The following is a 26,122-nucleotide window of genomic DNA, read 5'->3' as shown; positions in this document are numbered from 1 at the left end:
TTTCAGTTGGCAGGGAGCAGCAAGATGACGTATGGATTGGTGGCCACCTGTTCAGGAATGGAGCCTCTCTCATTCCCCTCAGAGCCAGTCAGGGAGGGGTGCTGCACAGAGCAAGTAAGCTTTCCATGCACTGTCATGGTGTGTCTGAATCATTATGCTGTTAATATACAAGCTGCCAAAGGAGGTTAAACTCCTGTGTATAGTTCTGTCTGTTTCATTTGCTTCACAGGTTTTGTTTGTCTGTCTGTAGGACTACTAATGCATGAACTGACATACAGGTGTTTGCTGCAAAGTTGAGTATTTCCTATTAAATCAGCAATGCCTGGCTTTACAGATTTGGGATCACTGTGTCAATGCTCTAATGCTTTGATTTGCTGTTTTTAACCTTTACAGGGCAGTCGCCTAGTGTAGGTGATCCTACCAGTTATATTAACCCTTCATTGTGCTGCTTATGACAGAGTGATGCTTCAGTATGGATAGGGATGGTACAAGGATTTTTGACACCCCAGGTGAAACCTCATTTTGCTGCCCTCCCTTGGCTCCGCCCCTGAATCCACCCCCTTTGCCCGAGCATCAGTGTGACAGGAGTTGGTGCTAGAGGAAGCATGTGGCTGCATTAGAGAGCACTGATCATAGAGGCGCGCAGGGGATGTTTGCTTCCGTTCCATCAGGACATGTCCCCCAGTGCTGCGCCTCTATAATGACACTACAGAGTGGCTGCCTGAGTAACATGCAGCAGAGGCATCCCCTGCATGTGCACACTTTATCCCAGCAGGACCCACTAGAGTTTCTAACATTTATTACAACGGTATTTATAATACAGCATCAAAAACATGCATAGTGAGTAGGGAAACCAGCGACCGGGCGCCCCAGGCAGCAGTGCACCCTAGGCTGCCGCCTAGTTTGCCTAGTGGTAGCACTGACCCTGAGTATGGATGCCACTGCTATGCATTTATGTTGCTGCTATATGTTTAAGGTCTGCTTTTGGATGCAATGTGTTTAATGTTTTCTATGCATTAACCTATTATGTCTAAATGCCAGCGTGAAAAAATTCAGTGTTGTGCTTAACCACTTCAATAAAGGGCACTTTCGCACCTTCCTGCACAGGCCAATTTTAAGCTTTCAGCGCTGTCACATTTTGAATGACAATTGCAGGGTCATGCTACACTGTACCCAAACTAAATTTTTATTATTTTGTTCCAACAAATAGAGCTTTCTTTTGGTGGTATTTGATCACCTCTGCGGTTTTTATTTTTTGCTAAACGAATAAAAAAGTCTGAAAATTTTGAAAAAAAAAAGTTTTTCTTTGTTTTTGTTGTAAAAATTTGTAAATAAGTAAGTTTTCTCCTTCACTGATGGGCACAGATAAGCTGCACTGATGGGCACCGATGGGGCGGAACCGATGAGGGGCACTGATGGGCACTGATGATGGGCACTGATAGGCGGCACTGATGGGCACTGATAGGCAGCACTGATAGGTTGCACTGATATGCAGCACTGATGGGCATTGATAGGTGCCACTGATGGGCACTAATGGGCACTGATAGTGGACACTGATGGGCATTGAAAGGCTGCACTGATGGGTACTTTTGGGTGGCACTGATAGACGGCACTGCTGGGCACTGATAGGCGGGACTGATGGGTATTGAAAGGTGGCACTGATGGGCATTGACGGGCACTGATGTCTAGCACTGATGGATTTAACTGACAGGCGTCACTGGTGGCACTGGCAGGCATTTTGATGTGGCACTGATTGGCAGCTGCCTGGGCACTGATTGCCATTTCCCTGGTGGTCTAGGATGGCATATCTGGTGATCTGGTGGTCCAGTGTGGTGGCTGTCCATGGTGGTCTGGTGGCATCCCTGGTGGTCCTGGGCGGGCATCTGAGGGGGGGCTGTGCTGATAAACAATCAGCACTGACCCCCCCTGTCAGGAGAGCAGCCGATCAGCTCTCCTCTACTCACGTCTGACAGACACGAGTGAGGAAAAGCCGATCAACGGCTCTTCCTGTTTAAATCGTGATCAGCTGTGATTGGAAACGGCTGATCACGTGGTAAAGAGTCTCCGTCAGAGGCCCTTTGCCGAGATCGTAGTTGTGGTGTGTCAGGCTGACACGCCTCAACAACGATCGCCGCAATGCGCACCCCCGGGGGCGTGCAGCGGTTTGATATCCTGAAAGACGTCATATGTCCAGTCAGGATATCGCAACTACTTTTCCAACGTCATTTTGTTATATGGCAGACGGCAAGTGGTTAAGTTACAGTGTTTTAAGTAATTTGTTTATTACACTGCTATCTGTAATGGCTCCTGTCTAAGGGTTTAACCCTTGCTCACGGCATATAGGTCTATTTGCTGCTTCAATGTCTGCAAATGGGTGTGTGCATGGCCACTGATATTGTATTAAGGCTATGTCCTAGCCAGTACTTCCAGGTATTTATTATGACCACAAACCTGCAGCTCATATTTTGAGCCATAAGCTTACCCAGAGACCAGCCACGATCAATAAGGTGAGGGTCGGGTAGGTATGCTGTAATAAAAAAAAGGAAAAGTATGCGTGGGCAGTCTGGATTGTAAAACTCTTCTGCCCTTAAATACAAGCACCACTCCCCAAAGGAAAAGTGGCAACTTGTTCTTCTAACAGTGACAATCCTGTTCGGCTCTAAAAACTGCTATACATTCAAAATGCTGCCAGAAGGGGCAGACTAAAGGAAATCACAATAAGGACCATCTTGGGCAGAATGGGGAGTGTGGTTAGCTGACGTGCCCGCCAAGTGGCAAATCAGGCGGCAGTAAGCACAAAGGCAGATGTGTTCACTCAAGTGCAAACTGACTGGGGGGATCTATAGTCGCTAACGCTCAGGTACTAAGCTAAGCAAACAGCTGAGTTTGCTTGAAGGGTAACTCCTGCCTCAAAAACAGCAGGCCAAGGAGCGTTCATCAGATTGGCCAGGTGTGTCTTCATGCTAGCAGAGGATGCAAGATCCCCTCTGTAATGCCCAACCTTTACTGCAAAGGCAGTTAGCCAAGCCAGGTAATCTTCATCAGACTAGCCAGAAGTGCCAGTCTGCCAGCGGATGATGAAATAGCCTTCGCAGAGGCATGGGAACAGCAATATGGATTTGGAAATTAAGGTTTATACTACCATTAGGGAGTATGGTGTGGCCTGCGTTGGAGTTCACTTCAGTAGCCAAGGCTATTTGCTTCTTAGCAGACGAGTTGAAGGCAAACTTGGCCGGTAATACACCTCTGTGATGTTTGATCTATGAATGAAATTAGAGCCACCAGCGAGGCTGTACAACCACTATGGATGCAGCAGGCTGTTTCTCTGTCACGTACCTGGTAGGTAGAGCCCAGAATGCAGGGAAAGGCCCCTCGTATACCTCTGACTCGGGAACCCCTGGTAGTGTTGACAGGGGCTTGAGAGTACAAAGGGGCACAAGTGCCTGACTGGAAAGCTGGAGTAGAGGGCTGGGTCCTGTAATCAGCAGGGAGGTGCTCTGTAGTCCAGCAGCAGGATGCAGACAGCAGGGAGGTGTACTGTAGTCCAGCAGCAAGATGCAGACAGCAGGGAGGTGTACTGTAGTCCAGCAGCAGGATGCAGACAGGCAGGGAGGTGCGCTGTAGTCCAGTAGCAGGATGCAGACAGGCAGGGAGGTGTAGACAAGCCAAACACAGTCAAAACACATAGTCAAAGTCCAAGCCGGGATCAGGACATGCAGCAAACAGGGAAGTCAGGAACAGGCCAAGTTAGATAATAGATTCAGGTAACAAGGTAACAGGGCAGCAGGGGTCTTCAGGAAAGTTGTAGACTGGACAGCAAGGCAGCAATGCATCAGTCCCCTTTAAATAGCACATCTTGGCGCCAAGTGCTGTCACAAGGAGCGTGCCGCTATTCGTGCTATTGCGCATGCTTGTGCGATGGATGGCCCTTCTGAGCACAGGCGTTCTTCTAGCCTTCATATTGCTAGAACGTTTGCTGGAAGGCTTTTCCTGACATTGCGCCCCTCCAATGGGGAGCCTCCGGATGCCCAACTGGGCCAATTTACTTGGGTGAGATCTTTTAAAGGCTAGGATCAGTCTCTTGGCGTGGATATTAGTCTCTGGTTCCCAAGAGTTTTCCTCTGGGCCATATCCCTTCCATTTCACCAGATACTGAACCTGATTGCATCTCTTCCGGCAATCTATGATTGATTCAACCTCAAATTCTTCTTCACCGTTGATGAGCACAGGTTCAGGAGGACCGATGTTCCGGTTGAGGAAGGGGTCCGAGACTGAAGGTTTAAGTAAAGCCACATGAAAAACTGGGTGTATACGAAATGACTCTGGTAGTTTCAATTCATAAGCCACGTTATTGATTTTTCTTACCACTGGGAAGGGACCCACAAACTTAGGGCCCAATTTCCTGGATGGGCATGCTAGCTTCAGATTCAGGGTGGACAGCCATACTTGATCTCCAGTTTTCAGGTCAAGCTCCCCTCTCCTTTTTCTGTCAAATGTCTCTTTGTTATATTCCTGAGTTTTTGCCATTGTCTCTTGGAGTAGCTTGTTATTTGTGCAAAAGAAACTGAAGGCTTATTGGGCAGCCGGTACTGCACACTCTGGAACGTTGTTAGACGAAAACAAGGGGTGGAAACCATAGTTTGCAAAAAATGGAGACTGATTGGTTGCAGAATGAACAGAATTATTATAGGCAAACTCGGCAAGAGGTAATAGGGGTACCCAGTCATCCTGAGAAAAACAAGAATAGCATCGTAAGTATTGCTCAAGGGTTTGATTTGTTCGTTCAGTCTGATCATTAGTCTGGGGGTGGTAAGCAGAGGAGAAAGAAAGGTCAATCAATCTTCAGGGATTAACATAGAGCTCTCCAGAATTTGGATGTAAATTGTACCCCCCGATCAGATACGATGTTTGCAGGTATACTGTGGAGTCTTACAATCTCTTTAATAAAGATCCCTGCGGTTTCATAGGCAGAGGGGGTACCCTTCATAGGCAGGAAGTGAGCCATTTTGGAAAGTCTCTCGAACACTACCAAGATAGTGGTGTAGTCTTCTGATGGTGGTAATTCAACAATGAAATCCATGGAGATCATCCTCCATGGTCTTTCCAGAATAGGGAGAGGTTTTAGCAGCCCCCAAGCCTTGGTCTTGCTGCCCTTGTTCTGAATGCAGATAATGCACGATTCCACATAGCGCCTGCAATCTTTCAATAGCTGAGGCCACCAGAACATGCATTGGGGGAGTTTGGAGGTCTTGTGTATGCCAAAGTGGCCAGCTAGTTTATGGTCATGGCAAGATTTGAGGACAGCAACATGTGTTGGTTGTGGCACAAAAATGTTGTCTTTGTACCATAATAAGTCATCTCTGGACTGTAGAGCGATGTCTGTCGGATGGGGAGCCGCTGAAGATGTCTGTTTGATTTGGGACAGTAGGTCTCCTTGAAGCATGAGAACATTTCCAGGAGCAAGAATGGTATCTGGAGAAGAAGGAACTTCAGGTTCGCTGAACATCCGAGACAGCGCATCTGGTTTCGTATTCTTTGATCCCGGCCTGTAAGTGATGTGGAAAGCGAACCTAGTAAAGAAGAGTGCCCATCTGGCCTGACATGGTTTCAATCTCTTGGCAACTTTCAGGTACTCTAAATTCTTGTGGTCGGTGTACACCAGAATAGGGTGGGCCGCTCCTTCCAAGAGGTAGCGCCATTCTTCAAGTGCGGCTTTGATTGCAAGTAGCTCCCTGTCTCCAACGTCGTAATTCTTCTCAGCTTCTGTTAACCTGCGGGAGAAGAATGCCACTGGATGTAATAGAGCCTTGGATCCTTGTCTCTGTGAAAGTACCGCCCCTACTGCTATCTTGGAGGCATCTACCTCCAGTATGTAAGGTAAAGCTGGGTCAGGATGCTTCAGGACAGAAGCTGACACAAACTGATCTTTCAATAAGGTGAAAGCAGCTTGAGCCTCAGGGGACCATTGGAACCGGGTACCTTGCCGAGTCAGTCTTGTGATGGGGGAGATGATGGAAGAAAATCGCCGGATAAACTTGCGATAGAAATTCGCTAAACCCACAAAGCGCTGTGGCCGTAGGGGCTGGCCAATCCAGGATGGTGGAGACCTTCTGCGGATCCATCTTGACACCATCTATAGAAATAATCAGACCCAGAAACTGAATGGTTTGGCGTTCAAACTCACACTTCTCAAGTTTTGCGTACAAGCCGTGTTGGCGAAGCCGAGTTAGAACTTTTCTGACATGCTCCTGGTGGATAGACAGAGAGGAGGAAAAAATCAAGATGTCATCCTGATAAACTATGATGAACAGATCAAGGTAGTCTCTAAAAATAATAACAAAATGATGGAAAGTGGCAGGAGCATTACATAACCCAAAGGGCATTACAAGATAGTCAAAGTGTCCGAAGCGGGTGCGGAAGGCAGTCTTCCATTCGTCCCCACTTCGGATCCGGACTAGGTTGTAGGCTCCGGGAAGATCCAGTTTGAAAGAGTACCTGAAAGAGTTCAGGTACCAAAGGTAGGGGGTACCATTTTTTGATTGTAATTTTATTGAGGTCCCGATAATCTACGCAGGGGCGTAGGGAGTGATCCTTCTTTTCCACAAAGAAAATCCCTGCCTAGTACCTAGCTCCAGTTCAGTTAAGGGGAAAATTCTCCCAAAGGGAATCTTTGCTCTGGGGAGAAGTTCAATCGGGCAGTCATAGGGTCTATGTGGAGGAAGTGTCTCTGCCCCTTTTTGCTGAACACATCCAGAAAACTATGGTATGCTTCTGGGACAGCTTGGCAGGTCTCAGCATCGATCTCCAGACACAGCAAGGAAGACGGAACGTCGGTAGCTCCCTGTAGGCAATGCTGACGGCAGTAGGGGGAGTGAAAACTGTTTTTTCCAGTAGACCAGTCAATTTGTGGATTATGGGCTTTGAGCCAGGGCATGCCCAGTATGATGGGAAACAAGGAAGACTCTATGATGTCAAGACAGAGTAGTTCCCAATGGTTGCCGGAAATTATGGTATTTAGAGGAACCGTCTCTTGTGTTACAGGCCCAGATTTAATAGCTGATCCGTCGGCTAGGTGTACAGACAGTCCCTGTGCTCTGGGTCGTAGAGGGATTTGGAGTTTGCGGGCGAAAGATAAGTCCATAAACCCGCTGCAGGCTCCGGAATCAATTATGGCGGTTGCTTGAGTATTCCCTCCTGGAAGCTGTAGAGAAATGGAGCCAAATGAGTTGCGTTATTAAACACAGCAGGTAAGGAAGTAGAGGAGAGGGAAGTGTGCTTACGGATCTTTGCGGGACAAGTCCAGATTCCCCGCAATAGAGGCAAAGGTTGTTAGCCCGCCGGCGTTGACGTTCTTCAGGAGTCAGAGAAGGACGGATCAAACCTAGTTGCATTGGGTCAGAAGTATCAGCGGAAGTGTGAACGGGAGGATTTGGTACACGTGGTAACATCCATACTGGGCGAGAGGGACCAGCAGTACGTTCTGCTCTTCGTTCTCTTAAACGCCTGTCTATTTGGATGGACAGGTTGATGAGAGCTTCAAGTGTTGCCGGAATGCCAACCCGGGCCAACTCGTCCTTTAATGGTTCGGAGAGACCCATGCGGAACTGGTAACGTAGGGCAGCGTTGTTCCAGTTTGTATCGGAACTCCAACACCTGAACTCAGATGCATAGTCCTCCGCCGCCCTACGGTCCTGCTGGAGAGAGAATAATGCTGCTTCTGCAGTAGCTGCTTGTTGCGGATCTTCATAGAGAAGGGCCATGGCTTGGAAGAAAGTATCCAGGTGGTTAAGGCAGTTATCCTTCTGCTCCAAGAGGTGATGGGCCCATGCCTGGGGTTTGCCTAGTAAGAGGGAAATGACGAAGCCCACCTTGGTAGTTTCGAGGGAAAAGGTTCTGGGTTGTAATGCAAAGAAAAGTTCACAGGCATTATGGAATGCCCTATACTTGCTGCGATCCCCGGAGAACCTTTCTGGTGTGGGGACTTTGGGTTCTGGAGGAAGCATGACCACTGAAGGAGCAGTGGACTTTCCAGGAGCTGGGGTAGATAGAACTTGGACACGCTCTTACAGTCGGTTATAACCGTCTTGTAAGTCCTTAACAGCTTGAGTAAGTCCAGCTAGATGACAGCATAAGTCCTCCATGGGCGAGGTTCTCTGCGTGGGCTTGGACATGGCTGTCCGGTACTGTCACGTACCTGGTAGGTAGAGCCCAGAATGCAGGGAACGGCCTCTCGTATACCTCTGACTCGGGAACCCCTGGTAGTATTGACAGGGGCTCGAGAGTACAAAGGGGCACAAGTGCCTGACAGGAAGGCTGGAGTAGAGGGCTGGGTCCTGTAATCAGCAGGGAGGTGCTCCGTAGTCCAGCAGCAGGATGCAGACAGGGAGGTGTACTGTAGTCCAGCAGCAGGATGCAGACAGCAGGGAGGTGTACTGTAGTCCAGCAGCAGGATGCAGACAGCAGGGAGGTGTACTGTAGTCCAGCAGCAGGATGCAGACAGGCAGGGAGGTGTAGACAAGCCGGTTCAAAACACAGGCAGCAGATCAGGTACAGAAGGGCAATCCAAAGAATAGTCAATGTCCAAGCTGGGATTGGGGCAGGCAGCAAACAGGGAAGTCAGGAACAGGCCAAGTTAGATAATAGATTCAGGTAACAAGGTAACAGGGCAGCAGGGGTCTTCAGGAATGTTGTAGACCGGACAGCAAGGCATCAGTCCCCTTTAAATAGCACATCTTGGCGTCAAGTGCTGTCACAAGGACCGCGCACGCAGCTATTCGCGCTATTGCACATGTGCATGTGCCGGACAGCCCTTCTGAGCATGGGCGTTCTTCTAGCCTTCATATTGCTAGAACATTTGCTGGAAGGCTTTTCCTGACATCCTCCTACTATTCTGTGGGGTTAGTCAAGCCTAGGGATGAGCCAAGCACCCCCTGGTTCGGTTCGAATCCAGAACACGCGAACGGACTGAAAGTTTGCGCAAACTTTCAAACACCGTTAAAGGCTATGGGACTCGAACGTGAGAAATCAAAAGTGCAAATTTTAAAGGCTAATATGCAAGTTATTGTCCTAAAAAGGGTTTGGGGACCCGGGTCCTGCCCCAGGGGACATGTATCAATGCAAAAAAAAGTTTCAAAAATGGCCATTTTTTCAGGATCAGTGATTTTAATGGTGCTTAAAGTGAAAAAATAAAAGTGAAATATTCCCTTTAAATATCGTACCTGGGGGGTGTCTATAGTATGCCTGTAAAGTGGCACGTGTTTCCCGTGTTTAGAACAGTCCCTGCACATAATGACATTTCTAAAGGAATAAAAGTCATGTAAAACTGCTTGCAGCTGTAATGTAATGTTGGGTCCCGGCAATATGGATGAAAATTATTGAGAAAAATGGCATAGGTACCCCCCCAGCTCATTACCAGGTCCTTTGGGTCTTGTATGGATATTAAGGGGAACCCCACACCCAAATTAAAAAAAGAAAAGGTGTGGGGCCCCCAGGCCCTATATACTCTGAACACCAGTATACAGGCGGTCCCAAGAAAGACAGGGACTGTAGGTTTGTTCTTAAGTTGAATTTGGAACAGGTACATTTTGTAAGTGTAGCTCCAGCCAAAAAATCTATTTTGGAGAACATAGGGAAGGGTTATCACCCCTGTAACATTTGTTTTGCTGTCTGTGCACCTCTTCAGAAGATTTCTCCTCACTTTCTGTCTCAATGACAAATGTTTTTTGAAAATTTTGAGTTTTTAGTGAAACAAGGATTGGTGATAAAGCATCAATGGAGGAGACACCTTTTTCCTATATTAACTCTTACAGGAGAGAATTTCCCTTCTTAGGGGTAGATTTCCTCTCATTTCTTGTTGTCTCCCTCCGTTTTGTAAGTAGGAGTCGTTTGTAAGTCGGATGTTTGAAAGTAGGGGCCTGCCCTATATACTCTGCAGAAACTGGGGCCTTAGGTGTTGGTGGAACCAGAACACTGTAAGCCCTCACACTTACTCTTGGTGGGCGCTGGAATGGGCCCTGCTGTGAAATATTATATCAAGAATTGTAATTACATGCCCCTGTTGAACAGGGTCAGACAAATTGGGCCATTGGTGGTGGTGTGGTGGTGTTGCCACAACACTGCAAGCCCTCACAGTTACTCTTGGTGGGCGCAGGAACTGGCCCTGCTGTGAAATATAAGATCAAAAATTGTAATTACACGTCCCGGTTGAACAGGGGCAGAAAAATTGGGCCTCAGGCACTGGTGGTGGTGCCACAACACTGCAACCCCTCACAGATACTCTAGTTGAGTGCAAGAACAAGCGCTGCTGCAAAATACTACAGCAAAAATTGTAATTATATGCCCCTGTTGAACAGGGGCAGAAAAATTTGGCCTTTGGTGGTGTGGTGGTGTTGCCACAACACTGTAAGCCCTCACAGTTACTCTTGGTGGGCGCAGGAACGGGCCCTGCTGTGAAATATAAGATCAAAAATTGTAATTGCACGCCCCTGTTGAACAGGGGCAGAAAAATTGGGCCTTAGGCACTGGTGGTGGTGCCACAACACTGCAACCCCTCACAGATACTCTAGTTGAGCGCAGGAACAAGCCCTGCTGCAAAATATTACAGCAAAAGTTGTAATTACATGCCCCTGTTGAACAGGGGCAGAAAAATTGGGCCTTAGCCACTGGTGGTGCCCAGAACCAAAAATGTTCTTACAAGCTATCAACATGAACATTGAGGAGTTCCCCAGTAACCCAGAGGATTTTCGGTTGGAAAGGTCTCCAAGTCTGATCTTGCCCCTAGGTATTCCTGCACCATATAAATCAGACGCTGGCGATGGTTGCTGGAACCGATCAGACCTTGGGGCTGCGGACTAAAAAATTGTCTGAACGCATCTGTCAGACGGCCACCTTCTCCACCGCTCCTTCTGTGACTGACCGAAGCCTCAGCAACACCTTGTCCAGGACCAGGAATTTGTACCCTCCCTGGCTCCGGAAACATGTTGCACAAACCTTTCTGCAAGGCTCCCGAAGATGTTTCATTCTCTGCTCCCTCTGCGACGGCTGGATAAGTTCCACAACCTTACCCTTGTAACGTGGATCAAGGAGGGTTGCCAGCCAGTACTGATCCCTCTCCTTCATACCATGAAACCGAGGGTCCTTTCGCAGGCTTTGCAGGGTCAGGGAGGCCATGCAGCGTAGGTTTGCTGAGGCATTCGGTCCGGAGTCCTCTGGGTCACTAAGGATGACCTGATCCGCAGCCACCTCCTTCCAGTCACGTACAAGTCCATGTGTTTCTGGGGACTGTAAACAATCCCTTGAAGACTGCTGCTGATGCTGAGTGCTAGGCTCCAACTCCATGCTGACACAATCCTCCTCCTCCTCCTCTTCCTGTGTGATCGGCAGGCCCACAGGAACACTGTCTGGATAAAGGGGGCCTTGAGAGGTAAGAAAGTCCTGCTCTTCCTCCCTCTGTACTGCCTTAAGTGCCCTGTCCAATATTTCACGCAGCGTGTGCTCCAACAGGTAGACAAGAGGGACAGTATCACTAATGCATGCACTGTCACTGCTCACCATCCTCGTGGCCTCCTCAAATGGTGACAGGACAGTGCATGCATCCTTGATCATGAGCCACTGGCGTTTAGAAAAAAAGCCAAGCTCCCCTGACCCTGTCCTGATGCCATAGTGGCACAGGTACTCATTGATGGCCCTCTGCTGCATGTGGAGCCGCTGAAGCATGGCCAATGTTGAGTTCCATCTGGTGGGCATGTCACAGATTAGGAGGTTCTTGGGCAGGTTGTATTCCTTTTGGAGGTCAGCCAGCCAAGCACTGGCATTATATGACCTGCAAAAATGCACACAGACTTTCCTGGCCTGCCTCAGGAGATCCTGTAAGCCCGGGTACCTGCACAAGAACCACTGCACCACCAAGTTAAGGACGTGATCCAAACAGGGAACATGGGTGAAATGTCCCCGTCGGAGGGCAGAGAGGAGGTTGGTGCCATTGTCGCAAACCACCATTCCTGCCTGAAGCTGGCGTGGTGTCAAACACATAAAAATTGCGTTTGTCTCTTCCTGTTTCACTCACATGCAGCAGTTTACTTCATTCAAGGGTGCATCTCTGCTACGAGTTCTGCTGTTGTTGCTGACGGTGTGATGACCCCTAGTGGATGCTGATAGAAGTTCCCACAGTCTGTTTAAAGTTTGCCTGCCAGCTATGATCCTCTGTAGTGGGGGATCATGGCCATTCGGTAAGAAGCTACCCCTTCCATTTCCGGTGGTGGATCCTCTTTGATGGTCACGGATCAATCATTATTTATCACTTGGACTTTCTTTCGATTTTTATGGGTGATTTGGAGTCACTACTTTATTTTATTTTGCCTTTTCTCACTTGATGGGACACTTTTGTGGATTATATGCAGTTATCATCTGCATCTATCCTCTTTTACACATACTATAAAAATTTTTTCACTTATGTCATGTATGTAAAATTGCACATTTAATTAGCGCAATTCCTTTGTTTTTATATGCTTAACCTTACAATTGATGTTTATTGTTGGGATTGCTGCTTTTTTATATTCTTTATATTATTAACTGTTCACATATTCTATAGCGCAGTTTTTATTTCCGTTTTTCCTGTGGTGTCAAACACCTCTGAGCCTGCCCCTTCAGAAATGACAGAATCTCTGCCCCAGTGTGGCTCCTGTCCCCTAAGCACACCAGCTCAAGTACCACATGGCATCTTTTTGCCTGAGTGCTTGTGTAGCCCCTTGAACGCCTACGGAGCACCGCTGGTTCCGAGGACAAATCTATAGAGGAAGAGGCCATGGAAGAAGGAGAAGAGGAGGGGGTGGAGGAGAGAGGAGTGGCAGAATCACCACTAGTAGCATTTTAAAGGTGTGGTGGCGAAACAAGCTCCAACAATACTGCACACTGTCCTGCATCTTTCCCAGCTGCCAGCAAGGTCACCCAGTGTGCTGTGAAAGATAGGTAACGTCCGCGTCCATGCCTGCTGGACCATGAGTCAGTGTTAATATGCACCTTACCACTGACCGCCCCCTGTCCAGCGAGACCAAGACATTGCCTTCCACATGCCAGTAGAGAGCCGGAATCGCCCTCCATGAGAAAAGTGGCGTTTGGAAACCTGCCACTGAGGTACTCACATTCCACAAATTCACAAAAGGGGGCAGAGTCTACCAGCTGAAAAGGCAGCAGTTGGAGTGCTAGTTCTTTGGTGTGGGTCTTTTAAGCACGCTTGCCAACGGACTGCATGGGAGTTCGACATATGTCTGGTAAGCATGTGGTGCCCAAATGGCTGCTGTTTTGGCCACGCTTGATATGCTTCAGACATATGTTGCAAATAGCAACGGTGAGATCTACTGCACACATCTCAAAAAAGGCCCACACGAAAGAACTTTTGGAAAAACATGCGGAGTCAGCAGCGCCCTGCACATGCAGAGCTCTGCGGTGTGATGCAGTCAGTTGGCTGCCCTTAAGCTGGCCCCTGGATGGCATCCTGCCTCGTTGGAGATGTGCCTCCTCCTTCTCCTCCTCTCTCCTATCAGGCACCCACGTAGAATCAGTGACCTCATCATCCCCTCGTCACTGGAGCAAACCTGGCAGTCTGCTGCAGTTGGGGGAACATGACTGCCAGTTTGTTGTCCTTCTTGGGCACCCCCTCTCTCTGGGATCACGTTACTGCCTTCCTCAATCTGGGTACCATCATCGGAGCCTTCAAAATGCTGCGCATCCTCCTGCAGCATGTGCCCAACACTGTGGTCAAACAGTTCGGGGGACTCCTCTGGGCATGATGGTGGGGCTAGGGAAGGAGTGACTGATGACATTGAGCCGGAAGAGGCCGCTTTGGCAGCTGCATTGGCAGCCAAAGTACTCTGAGCCTGGGTGACAGAGGATGAGGAGGATGAGGAAGGCTTGGTCATCCACTCTACCAACTCTTCTGCATGTTGTGGCTCAACACGATAAGCTGCCGAAAAAAAGGACAAGCGTGCCCCACGGCCACGTGCTGAGGATGCACCATGTCCATGACCAGCAATGTTGGCTGTAGACACAGAGCCTGCTTGCCCTCTTTTAGTGGCCTGTGAGCGTCTGCCTCTCCTTGTTGGCCAGATATACTATATTTGATGTATTTGTAATGTTTTTGAATAGGTACACCAGGAATGGCCTGCAGTGAGATGTAGCTGCACAAAGCTGGGATGTATATATACCTAATATACTGCAGCTAACTGAATGAACTGCCTGTAGTATATTAGGAAGAGAATAACAGGGTCCTGCAGCGAGATCTATCTGCACAGGATACAGTACTGAATAAACTGCAGCTAACTGAATGAACTGCCTGCCTGTAGTATATTAGGAAGAGAACAACCGGAATGGTCTGCAGCGAGATCTAGCTGCACAGGATACAGTACTGAATATACTGCAGCTAACTGAATGAACTGCCTGCCTGTAGTATATTAGGAAGAGAACAACAGGAACGGTCTGCAGCGAGATCTAGCTGCACAGGATACAGTACTGAATATACTGCAGCTAACTGAATGAACTGCCTGTAGAATATTAGGAATAGAACAACAGGAACGGTCTACAGCGAGATCTAGCTGCGCAGGATACAGTACTGAATATACCTTAGCTAACTGAATGAACTGCCTGTCTGTAGTATATTAGGAAGAGAACAACAGGAACGGTCTGCAGCGAGATATATCTGCACCTCATACAGTACTGAATATCAAATATATGGTATACTTCGCGCTCAGGAAAATTAAGGGTTGCAGCCCCCCCGTTAGGTTCCCAAGGGAACTTACATAAAATAAAGGAAAAAAGTGAGGTACGTGGCGCTACCCTATTGTACCAAGTGGTGTAAAAAGTGAGTAACCTCCCACCAGTGGAGGCAAAAATACCTATGCCTAGGCAAAAATACCTATGCTGTTGGAGCTAGGTTTATGTAAATATATCCATATGTGGTGGATATAAAAGTGTAGTGTGGCAAAAATACCCTCCGCTGTCTTGCAAATCTTCAGCTGCAGATATTTTCACCTGGAAAGAGAAATTCAGCTTCATTTTTGTGCCATTTACTTCATAGGTGGTTTCCAAACTTCCGATTTTGCAAAGCCTGGAATGTGTGTGTGTGTGTGTGTGTGTGTATATATATATATATATATATATATATATAATAAATATACTGGAGCTAACTGAATCAACTGTCCTGCTCAGTCTAAATTAAATTAAATGACACTCTCTCTCTCTCTCTCTGAACGCCGGAACACACTATACACGGCCGACGTGCAGGCGTCCTTATGTAGTGTGGGGCATATACTTAATCCCCTGAGCCATAATTGGCCAAAGGCACCCTGCCTTTGGATAATTATGGCTCTGTTTGCTTACGGCGCTGTGATTGGCCAAAGCATGCGGGCCATAGTGCATGCTTGGCCAATCATCAACCAGCAAACCACTGCGATGACGCAGTGCATTATGGGCCATGACGCGCTGCTCGAATTTGGCGCAAATGGCCCATAATGTTCGATCTTCGACGAACGATCAAACAGCCGATGTTCGAGTCGAACTCATGTTCGACTTGAACTCAAAGCTCATCCCTAGTTAAGCCCTATGGCTTAACCCACTGACTGCGTATACCTCTTCTAAGTCAAATAGAATGTGATTTAAGATGTAATCAGTGATGTCCAGATCAGGGACTAATCCCTTAGGATAATCACCTAGGGCCAGAACAAAGAGTTGGTGACAGGGCCTGAGAAGAGCTAGAGAAGAGATTGGAAGACCACCTTAGCTCAAGCCTGCTCTTCTAAAGGAGCAGCAAAGTTCCTTTTCACTCAAATGTGCCCAGTAGGTGTTATATTACAGAAATTAATGCACATTTGGGCAGGAGACTCAGGATCAGTGGGGCCTGTGCAGCACTTGTCTTTGTGATGTGATCTGTCTGCAAGAAAACCTTGGGGCAACTGAAGATTCTGGGTGTGCTGGCTGAGTTGTACTTTGTGCAGTAAGGAAGTCAATAGAATTTCTTCCCACTCTTCTAATGCCGCGTACACACGACCGGTTTTTCCATCGGAATAAACTCTGAAGGTTTTTCCGACGGAGTTCTGACGGAATTCTGCAGAAACTGTCTTGCGTACACACGATCACACCAAAGTCCGACCGTCAAGAACACGATGACGTACAACATGTACGACGGGACTAGAAAAAGGAAGTTCAATAGCCAGTAGCCAATAGCTTCTGTTTCTTACTTGCTTCAGAGCATGCGTTGTTTTTGGTCCTTCGGAACAGCATAGAGGCGAGCGGTTTTCCTGATAGGAATTGGTTCCATCGGAAATATTTAGAACATGTTCTATTTCTAGGTCCGTTAGAATTTTCGAAAAAAAAAGTCCGATGAGGCATACACACGACTGGAATATACAATGAAAAGCTTCCATCTGACTTTTTCTGTCGGACATTCCGCTGGTGTGTACGAGGCATAACTCCTCTAATTCCCACTTTGGTTCTTTAGAGCAATTAAGGCTTTGAGCAAATGTTACCAAATCTTGTCCAACAGGAACCATTGGTCCATTGTTAGTCGGACAGCAGATTTAGGCAAGATATGGAACAAAGGATCAAGATCCAAAACATCATACGGAGTCATTGAGAACAATCACTCAAACTATCAGATAAAGCAGCTGCAGTTTCTCTAGATCTAGCTGATGTGTACATATGCACGTTGGTATGCCCAGGCTTCTGACAGTTTCACTTTGGACTTATTCAACAACCTTTGACCTTTCCACATACTCTAGACATTTTCCAGAACATTGCATCCAGTAGTGGCCATCTTGCAGGAGCAAGGGCTGCAGGTTCCTTATGTGGACAACAGCTGCGGGTGGCTCAACATCCTCCAGGTCTTGGCAAACCCTGATTCAGAGGGAAGACCAACTAATCTCATCCTAATAATGACATTTTAGATATTCAGGAGAATACTGTAGAGTTGCCCTCATGGAAAGTGACAGTGTTAAGTCTTTTGTGGAGGCAAGTCCTAACTCTATCCCATCTGTTTGTATCCCATGGTCTCAAATGGACAAGAAGTAGTCTGCAGTAATTCATGCAGTCGGTTGGACACACTGTAAGATTGAGAACATCATAAACTGGCCTTCCAAGGTAATTAGATTTGCTTCCTATTCCAGGGAAGATTACCCTACATATGAGACTAGTCCCGTTGATGGTGGCTAAGAATAATTAATGTTATCAACTTCCAGGCATAACAATCATCAAAGTCTATTCACCTCCAGTGACCTCCTAGCTCAAGGTCAATGACAAAGGCCAATGGAGGACGAAGTGTCCAACATCAGGGGTACAGTGATTCCCAAGTGGAGAAGTCATTTGGGCAACACAGCCTAGGAGGCCTCAGTTATGCTCCAAACAGATGGCAATAGGTAATCTCCTTTCATCATGGCAAGAGGTATCTCCCATTCAGGTTTGCCAACAGTAAAATCTCATTGCTCTGTTCTGGCTTCCCAGAACTTCCTGTCAGATACCGTAAAATGCGAATACTTGGATGTCAAGGGTGAGTCCCTAGACCAACAAGCGGTTCAATGAATCTCAACTTGGCAGTAAACTCAATGGTCAGAAATAGAAGTTATTCCTGCAAGTGGAGTTTCCCAGATGTTGAAGCGGTGGATATACTAACATCCAGCTGGGTTGGCAGGTTAGCCTATATAGCCACCAGACTCGGTGATCTCCAAGCTCTTCATCAGGATCATAGTACATAGTTAGGCAGGTTGAAAAGACACAAGTCCATCTAGTTCAACCAGGATCCATAGTCATACAGCTGGGATAAGGGCAATAATGATCCAGTGGCCTTACAGGCCGTGGTGTCCTCAAAGTACAGTCTTTAGCCCAAGAACCTCCTATTCTATTCTTCCTGAGATCTCAGACCTTACACAGCGGAGCCAAGTATATCCAAATTCAGCCACGTTGGATCAAGCAACTGGGAGACCGAGTTAGAAAGGACCATCAAGGGGTCTCACTACTATTATTTGAAACCTTGTGGATACCAGGGGAACCTGCAGCAAACTCCAGGTATACTAGAACATGGGAAATCTCACAAAATTTAAGGATAGAATCCTCTGCTCCCGGCTGCAAAGATTGTGATGCCTGCAAGTAATATAAAATAAGGGATTGAGCAGTAGTAAAGTCTTGATCAGGTCCTCAATTCCTGAGATCCAGTGACCGTTGCACATCTGGGAACCAATTCCAAAAGACCGGTATAGATTGTTCTTTCCCCTTAGAACTTGCAGTGCAACTAGTGTTGGGAAGGTTGTCCCACTCCTCCATTCTTCTGAACAAGACTATCTCAATGGGTTCAGTGACACAAAAGCAGTTTTTCTTAAGGATATCACGTCCTGTGAGAATTATTTCAGAGATCCAAGCGTTAAGCGGTAAACTACCTTATTGCTATCATAATCAAACAAATCAGCTCTGGTTTCCGTCTCTCCAGCACTAGACGAGGGTCTGCATCTTTGCTTCTGGGTCAAGACATCACCCTTCCGGCATGTCCAAACTGAAATGTCTGCATCACCACAAGCTGGAGTAATGGACTCTATGTGGAAGAAATACATGGAAGTGGCCCTTCTCTAGAAGGTCAGACAGTGGCCTATTCAGGCCTGACAGTATCAGAAAAAGACTTTTCACTGTCCATTAGGACAATGCCATTATCTCGGGTCAGAGTAGCCTAAGGGGCTTATGGGACGAAGATAAATTCATCAATCTAGTGCAGAGCTCACTTTATCAGATGGGTGGCGTGCTCATGGGCAAGATTCAGAGGTCCAGAATTTTACAGGATATCAACAAGGTTCATATACTACAAACCATTTTTTTGCCTATTGCAAAGTCAATTAAGCAACATTGGAAGCAGGGGAGTTGACTTCAGCTCTGTTGATTCAAACACTTCAGCATGGCTCTCCCTTATAGGTTTTGTTGGCGTGCTACATCCCATTCATGTATGCTGTCATGCTTGTGTCAGGAAATGGAAAATTGTATACTTACCTGATGGTAATTTTCCTTTCCTGATGCAAAGCATGACAGCATACAGGTCCCTCCCTTGTGGGTTTCGCATTTGAGTATAGTTACGAGAACGCCGTCTAGGGGAAGCGACTCATTTATATATAGTATAACCAGTCCTGATTGGGTGAGGGGCAGACCCTATCCCATTCATGTATGCTGTCATGCTTTGCATCCGGAAAGGAAAATTATGTCAGGTAAGTATACAATTTTCAGTTTTTTGTACATCTTTCACCTGTCTATGCTGGATGGCATTTCTAACTTTGAGAGAAGCACACAGGTCCCATGCTAGCGACCTTTTGTGGACATTTATATTAGCACATGTATCTATCATATATGATAATGATCACTATACCCTGGAGTCTGTAAAACCCTGAATGAAACCTACACATGTATCATTAGTTACATTATGAAGGTGAGAAACATAGATGCACTTGGGGTGTTCAAGGATGCTCTTAAGTCTCAATCTAAACTATGTTATAGACCTCCTTATATTGATGTTTCTATATGTTGTAGAGATGCATTTTGATGGCTTTATACCCTGGGGGTGTGAGATCCAATATACTGTCCCACTATTTACCTCTGTCCATCGCCTGACATTGATGGTTTGAGAAATTTTGGCTGGTTGTGGTGTGTATACATTGTGTGGAATGGGTATCTGTATCATGTGCATTTGAATGCAGTGTATGTGAAATTGATATGCTATAGCATTTTCTTTTGTTTTCTACCATTATAGAGACCATTGTTCTTTGTACTTTGCTCCCACACTCGCCGGGGAGATTTTTGGTGCAGTCCTGTATGTTGGTCCATTTGGAAGTGTTGAGTAAGCTGAATCTCCTCTCCTCTCCCAGCTATGGGACATATTTATACAATGCACAAAGTAATGATTTTTCATGATATACTATACTTTTTTTGTATGATATGTTGTATTTTTTATTGTTTTCTGCAGGTAATCCACTCTCTCAAATACTCCTGAAAAAGCGGTAATTCCACAAAACATGTTGAGAAGAACTGGCTAAATGTGTCCAAGATTGTACCAACTGATCTGTAGAACTTCATAACACTATTTATCAATAATAATAGTCCAGTTTTAAGAGAGATATTAATGTGATCTCTTCAGGCATGATCAATAGTTTATAACATTTTATATTTTTTGTAACAAAATATCCTGTTTTTAATCTATACAAAGTGTTGTTATGTCTCTGGTGGTACCATAAACATTTGTATTGCTGCAGTGCTATTTTTCCCTATACAATATTTCAGGACGTAGGTACCTTGTGTACAAACGTTAGCACACTTTACAAATATTTTCTGTTGTGATTAAATATGGGTTTATGCGATTTGCGTATCATTGCTTTCTGTTTTTATGCAGATTTTACACAGCGTCCCAACTTTTTTGCAATTGGAGTTGTAAGACAGCTGTGGGTAGTATTCTAATAACTGATTTCATAGGTGTTCACTATCTAACCAGTAGGGATGGGCGAGCGGTTTGGGCTGAGCATGAGTTCAGTGAAAACATTGCCGAATTTGCCGGCAATAGAAAAATGTTTAAAAAAAATGGTGTGGGGGTCCATCCCCCAATCCATACCCGGCCTTATGGATTTTGAGGGGAACCCCCACGTCATAACTAAAAAAAGAAATGGTGTGGTGTCCCCCCGCCAAATCCATACCAGACCCTTATCTGAGAATGCAGCCTGGCAGGCCAGGAAAGGGGAGGTGAGCGAGCACCCCCCCTTTTGAACCCTACCAGGCTACATGCCCTCAACATAGGAGGGTGCTTATGGGCAGGGGGGCTCTGCCCCCTCACCCCAAAGCTCTTTGTCCCCATGTTGATGGGACAAGGGCCTCTTCCCAACAACCCTGGGTGAAGGTTGAGGGGGTCTGCGGGCGGGGGGCTTATCGTAATCTGGACGCCTACTTTAACAAGGAGGCCCCCAGATCACGGCCCCCTCCCATGTGAATAAGTATGGGGCATTGTACCCCTACTCATTCATCAAAGATAAAGAAAAACACACAGTTTTTGAAAAGTTCTTTAAAAAAAACAGTGTCCCCCGATGTAAATTCATCGTCAATCACGATGCCGGCCAAACCGCTGGGCAGCATTGGAGTTTGATTGCAAAGTGTCATCTGACCCTTGGGGTCTTTGCTGGAGGTGAACGTGCATGGGGGCTGGTGGAGGATCACAGTCAAGGTTTGTTTAAATGAAAGACGGATGTGTGTTATAAGCACCATTTTAGCCCACCACTCTACAACATTTCTTCCCGCAGGTATCTAACCTCTGTTGGCATTGTGGCACTGCAGAGGGGACGATGTTACATGTTTTTTGGGCATGTCCCAGACTCGCCCCATTCTGGCATGAGGTGGCCCGCACAATTAGACACTTAACCAATGTCTCTCTGGAAGGGAACCCTGCGGCCTGTCTGCTTCACCTGTCGGAATGACCCATCAAGAAATATAAGACCTCCTTCACCATTCAGTTACTGAATGCCACCAAGGCCTGTATCCCCCTCTGTTGGAGATCGGAGAACCCGCCGGCAAAGTCCTTGTGGTTTGCTAAAGTGAACGAACTGGGAGACATGGGGGATCTCACTGCCACCCTGCACAATAGAGAGGAGACCTTCCTGGAGACCTGGAGACCCTGGCAACATTTTATATACACAGACACCTATCTCCAAGAAATAGCACAGACTAACTGACCCAATGGGCCGGGTCCGTCCCCTAGACTGAGGGCATTACATTACACTGCATTACCTTACCGTATTCTATTTTACTCAACTCCTTCTTCATCTTCTGTTTCTAGTTTCCGCCACTCACCCTCCTCCCACCTCCACCCTCGCTCTACCCTCCTCTTTCCCGGTCCCCATCCCTCTCTCACTTTCGGGGCTATCTGTTTTTTTATATCTCTCCCCACTCATGGGTTATCTGATCAGATATAGTGAAAATCTTAAGGTGCATTACATTTCCACATGTCTCATGTTTGGGTCTACCAGTTTTTTGGGTCCCTTAGCTCCCTAAACAATTACAAAATTTATATAATGTTGTTGTGTTGCATAACTTTGTATGTGCTATCACCAGCTCCAGGTCAAGTTTTGCTGGGTCTGGGTGTCTACACGGCCCCATTTAGTATTGCTACACCGGGGTCCTCCCTCATGTGCCTTACACATGGCGCAAAGTCAGATAATTTGATTTGTTGACCTCGCCTTGTAATCTTGTCTGAGTTTTTTACCTGACTTTTGTTATGTACCTATGCTGAATATGTTAATTCTTATACACACTTTCTATGAAAAAATAAAGAATTACAAAAAAAATAAGCAACATTTTAAGGTTTTTCATGGACATTTATTATTTATGCCTATTCATGTTTTTTGATATTTTGAAGCACTATTGTTAATTTTGCTATTGTTGTACACAGATACCTACTATGTTTATTTTTCCTCATGTCCTATTTTTATACATCACTCTGCATTGTTTTTACCTATTTCATTACATCACTGTGCATTGCGTTTACAAATTTTGCTATTAGGTATTGGCACCCCTGGAGCGGGTATATTGTCCGTTTTTTTTTTTAGTGTTTAGATATACAAGGGTATATCACTTAGCCTTTCTTTCCTTATTCTCATTTTGGATTGTTTGCATTTTTTTTACACCTCTTTGTTATATATTTGTATGTTGTTTGCCTATTTTTGCACAGAAGATTGATTGTTGGTCAATTTGTTATTTTATTTAGTTCATCCATTTACCTGTGAGGATTGTAATTGGTTTTGTTTATTTCACTTGGAGGGCAGTAGTGCAGCATAATTTTCTGTTGTTTTATTAGAAGTGTGGGAACACATCGGGGTGCTTGCGGCAGCTCTTTTTTAGTTGATTGTCATCTGACAGCATGTGAGTTTTTTCTTGTCTTTTAAAGGATATGGAAATGCCATCTTTCCTGGAAGCCTCCCCAATAGGATATGGACCGGCCAGGCTGCATTTGACTCCTTGAGACAGACACGGTTGGCACATCTGAGACCTGCTCTGCCACACATCGCTGTTATATCCTGTGAGTGTCCTGAGTCGGGTGCATTCCTGCAAGGCTTGTTGTGAATCATGAGCTTTAACGTTAACACAAGTTCTGTTGCCTGCATCTGGGTGCTCTGAGTGTTTACTGCCGCTGCACCAAGCTGTACCTCCCCACATGCAGACTGGGCTACACCCCCTTGAGAAATGTATGTAACTTACCCCTTCTTCCCCATTAGACAGTGCATATTCTCTTATTTTTTTATCTTGTTACTCCTTACACAAAATTGTTTGCTACTTTTTTCCCATTTTCCCCAGTTTTTGTCATAAACTCTTGCCTGATCACCTCCAGCTATTTCCTCCCCTCACAGAGTACAATTGTTCCCACCTAAGGATCAAGGGGTGGATAAATGTCCCATGCCACAAGATTTCAAGTCCAAACTGTTTTATTATAAAGCCAATGTGTCCCCATCACTGGGGCATTGGCAAATGTATAAAATGAAAAGCCACAACTTGGCTAACTGACATATTCTGAAAATTAGTGCTGGGGCAATTTTTTAAAGATCTTTATCATTTCCCCTAATCAAAATGTGCTGATCACTACTTTTCTTAAACCTCTCCTTAACTCCATGGTATCTGCTTTATGCAGCTCTGCACCCTTTAAATAACCAAGGGAAGTCTTTATGAATGAGTGACCATTATCTGCAGTACAAGCCTATCACTAATGAAATTTGCAGCATTATTATAGGGCAGGTTAAGGTGTGGAGCATTTCTGGACAACTTACATACATCTGGAGTTGTTGGTGTGACTAAATATACATGTTTAATTGCCAAAGTCTGGACACCCGAAAGGAAACTGAACTAAATTAGAAATGTCTGGACAGTTGGTATATCATAGTCTTCTGTATCAATGTGTTTTTAAATGAAATTGAAGTTCCCTCTTCTCAGCCAAAAATGAACTTGCCTTATGGAAGGCAAAGAAGGGATAGGAGGAACATGCTCAATGTTGATACATCAAGCTTGAAGCTTATAGCCACCAACCAATTTCCGGACAGATAGAACACAATACCACTTTATGTAAACGTTGTCTGCACACAACATATGGTTCTGGTAAAAAGCATGATGAGATTATTAAGAATAACTAAAAGATTAAAAACATTTTTTTTTAGGTATTTATGAGAGGAGAAGCTACAGAAATGAACGAGACAAACAGACAAAAATAAAAAGTAAATGAACAGTAAAAAGAAAATCAGTTAAAAAAAACAGAGAAAGGCTCCTTCAGTAAAGGAGTGGCTTCAGAAAGTCTCCGAGATCTGTCACATGGAAGATATACTGGCCCAAACCTCCGATGACATAAAAAGATACCACAAGACATGGTCCCCTGGCTCCATTTTAAGCTTACATCAAAATACCATCACTTAATGAGCAATTAACACTCTTCTGAACAAAAGAACTTCTCGCTCCCCCCGAGTCAAGCTCTAGCGTACCGCGGAGGCCAAGGAGAGAGACCTTACTACTTCGCAGATAACCCCTTTTCTTTTTACTTCTTAACCTCTTTCCTTCTCTTCCCTTTACCACTTCTTTCTTTTTCTTGAATAATGAAAATTTCCCAAAGAAATCAGAGCTAATTGATAGATATGATATATGCCATACTAACTTAGTTTGCTCCAGATACCTAACTGGGTGAGGCAACGGATAACCTCAAACGCAATCACTTGTCTACATACCCCCAGTTTGGGCAGTACGCCAACATGACTCATAGTCTGTTTATTATAACTTAGTCTAGCTGATAGCTAATACACCTGATGTTAATTAGATGTTATGTTCATTTGTATCAGATTAACAATGTAAAGTGGCTTTGATTGTTAAACGTCATTAACCTTCAATAAAACTCTTTGATGAAAAAAAAAAAAACAGAGAAGCAAATAAGGGAAGAAAGGTTTAATGAAAATGAATTCGGGTTACTGAGAGTTAAAAACGGGTTAAATAGTGGATAAGTCAAGGTGTATAAACACCACAAATAAAAGTTCTGGAATCTAAATATTTTTATTGTTTTATTAGCTCAAAAATCAATCAAAGATGCTAACATGTTTCTAAAGTCTTAGGATGCCTTCTTCAAGGCTTCTGTATCCTTGGCAGCCTGCCTAGATATCAACAGCCTATTTCTGTCAGTGTGAAAAGTTGGTGTTCAGGGTTTGGAAGCAGGTTTGTGGTTGGTGATCTCTATATTCAGAGGACTGCCTCAACATTTGAGGTGCTCTACCAGTACATAGGTGACTTGCTGATATACAATTCTGGGGTTTGTTAGCTACTTAAGGCTGGGTTCACATATCTGCAGTGCGGTTTGCCCTGTGCGTTTCTGTTCACCGGTTCAGGTGAGATTCAGGTGCGAAGCCGGTCACACTCACATGTTATGCAATTTGGATGCGGTTAAAAACACATCCAATCTGCATATATGTAAACCCAGCCTAAGGACCCATTTGTACCCTTGTTTTATCATATGCACTACAACCCAGCATCACAGCATAATGAAAGCTCATGAAAACTAGTTGCCATTATAATCTATGACAGTCTTTTTCAACCAGGGTGCCATGGCACACTGGGGTGCCTTCTGGACTCTTAAGGGGTGCCTTGGCAAAATGCCTAAAAATTTCCCAAAGATTGTCAACAAACCAGAGGGTCTAACATGCCTGCCTTTTTTGTCACACAAAGCAACAGGATTTTAGTGTGCAGCATTACATTGTGCATTGGGCATTGTGTTGGCCAGCTGCTGGTTTCCCAACAACTGATGATGGCATAGGTTGAGAAGGACGCCAGGCACCTGAGGACATCCTTGTTTGCCCCTTTATCTACCCCTCTCTGTCAACACTGGGGTCACATGCGCTGATTGGGGGAGAGAAACTGGGACAGAAGAGAAAAGCTGGAATACTAGTCAGTACCAGTGTACATTTTTAAGAATAAATAATCTCTAATGTTGGGTATCCTACTTGTGCAGATGTCCCTGCTCACTGTTTTTATGTAAAACTATTAGTTAAGATTTTTTTTTTAATTTTAGAATGGGGTGCCTCGAGATATGTACAATATTTTAAAGGGCGCC

At 45.6% G+C, this 26,122-nt stretch overlaps 1 long non-coding RNA gene across 1 annotated transcript; it reads left to right on the top strand.

The window, feature by feature from the left end:
* Positions 1 to 25,296, top strand: LOC141111158 (uncharacterized). Its single transcript, XR_012236391.1, has 3 exons — positions 1 to 114; positions 22,937 to 23,068; positions 24,195 to 25,296. It is a non-coding gene; the product is annotated as an uncharacterized lncRNA (long non-coding RNA).
* The last annotated feature ends 826 nt before the right edge of the window (positions 25,297 to 26,122 follow it).

Source organism: Aquarana catesbeiana, linkage group LG10 (genome assembly GCF_042186555.1).
Source record: "Aquarana catesbeiana isolate 2022-GZ linkage group LG10, ASM4218655v1, whole genome shotgun sequence".
NCBI lineage: Eukaryota > Metazoa > Chordata > Amphibia > Anura > Ranidae > Aquarana > Aquarana catesbeiana.
This window is presented reverse-complemented; position numbering and strand designations above follow the sequence as displayed.